Below are 2,031 nucleotides of genomic sequence, written 5' to 3' on the forward strand. Positions count from 1 at the left end.
AAAAAAAAAAAAAAAAAAAGCAAATTCCTCACCATGGCTGGCCCCTCCCACCACCACTACCACCTTCAGCTCTCCCTCTCCACCACCTCCTGTTGTTCACTGGCCTTTTCTCAGTTCTCTGAAAAGGCTCCCCCTGCAGCCTTCCCTGAGGTCAGATGCCCACAGGTGTGACTCACTCCTACTCATCTTCCAGCTTCCAGTGGAAGAGTCCCTTTGTCTTCCAGGTCCCAGCCCTCTCCTGTCCTGCTTCTCTGCTCTTCTCTGTCACGGTACCAGCCTCTGTTGTAGCCACAGTGCTGTGTGAATTGATTTGGCACATATCCAGTTCCCCTAGTACAGCAGCTCCAGGAGGGCAGGACTGGTTCTAGGGCAGGACTGGTTCTATTTGTGGCCAAGAGCTTAGGACGTGGTGGGGTCTCAGTTTGTTGAGTGAATTTTTTACATTTATTTTTTAATTTTTTATTACCAGTAGTTGAACATAGATGTTAAATGAACAGATCCCCATCTCACAAGCAACGAAACTGAGGCTTAGAGACAGTAAGAATCCAACCCTGGACTGTTTGGCTGTGCTGTGCTCCACGGTGAGCCACAGCCAGCTCTAGGCAGGGTCGGGACAGATTCATATGAGTGTTAGGAAAAAATGAGTATTCAATGCTCAGCTCTGTGCCTGGCAGGTGGTCAGCACCTAGCATTATTCCCTGCCTCAGTGTGGACCAGGGCCCCAAGAAGCAGGGGCTTGCCCCTCACACCCCCTCCTGGATTCCGGCAGCAGGGATCCCTGGGGACCTGTGATTTCCCCTCCCAGCCCTGCACCACCAGACTGGACTTACTAAGGGTCCTCCTGAAGCTACCCACATCAACTTATGCTCACAGTAAAAACAGAGTTCCTTGGACAGGTATGCCTGAAAGTGAGTCCCTGAACCTCCTCTCCCCAATTAGACTGCTGCCCCCTGCTGCCCTGGGTGCTGTCCGGGAGAGGGTCCGGTGCCGCCCTGACTTGGCATTGGCAGCGCTCTTCCTGGATGTGCCCTAGCTGTCCCCGCCTCCTGCTGAGTTCTGTGAGTCAGAGACTGAACCCTGGGGTCTCCTGGCAGGCCCCACAGTAAGGCCTGGGCCCCCAGACGTTGCAGCCTTTCCTTCCAGACCAGTGGACAAGCCTGGTCTGGAACTATGCTCCTCTCCAGCCGTGGCCAAACTTAAGACCCCCACCCCCAGCCGCTGCCAGCCTCTGCCCTGGGGCTCTGCTGTGCGCCTCTCCAGCCCCTGGGCCCTCGAACAGCGCCCCCCTCCTCGCGGCTGTTAGCCTGGGAAGGGGGCCAGGCCCTGAGCTCAGACCTTGGCGATTCCAGAGTGTCTGAGGCCCAGAGCCAGCCCCGCCAGCACAGCCAGACGAAGGGAAAGGGGGGAGGTGGCAGGGTGGGCACCAGGAAGCCATTCAGAGGGGCTGGCAGGGAAGCTAGGTTCTAGCTTTGTTCTTTCTGCTCCTCTTCTGGACCCCACAGACTTCTTTCTGGGACCTCCGTGAGCCCTGGCCAAAGGCTGTCCCCACCCTTGAGCCCTTTCCTCAGAGGGGATTGGATCAGTACTAATAAGAAGTGACTTTGGGGCCCTGAGACCCCGACGTTTGCAAGGGAGGCTGGGAAAGAGCTGGAAGGCCTGGGCTCCGGCCCCACCCGGCCTCCATCGTCAGTGTGACCCGGCAGGGCCACCTCTCTCCCTCAGCCACGGTATCTCGCCCTACACAGGCCTCCCCGCCCCGCCCGGAGGAATCCGCTGCCGGCCCGACAGTCCCAGGTGAGGGCCCTCTGGAAAGGGCCCAGCGCGGCCGCGGGTTCCGGCGGGGGCGGGCATCTGGGGTGGGGACGGTCCCCGCCCCGCCCCCCAGCCTCCGCCCGCCTGCACACCCTCGCTTCTCCAGGAGGCAGCGACGACGCTTTAAACAAAAAAAAAAAAAACTGTGTCCCTGGCCCGGGGCCAGCGTCCCAGCCCCCCTCGCCGCCGCCGCGCAGCTCTCCAGCCAGTGAAAACAAC

Source organism: Theropithecus gelada, chromosome 14 (genome assembly GCF_003255815.1).
Source record: "Theropithecus gelada isolate Dixy chromosome 14, Tgel_1.0, whole genome shotgun sequence".
In the NCBI taxonomy this organism is placed as follows: domain Eukaryota; kingdom Metazoa; phylum Chordata; class Mammalia; order Primates; family Cercopithecidae; genus Theropithecus; species Theropithecus gelada.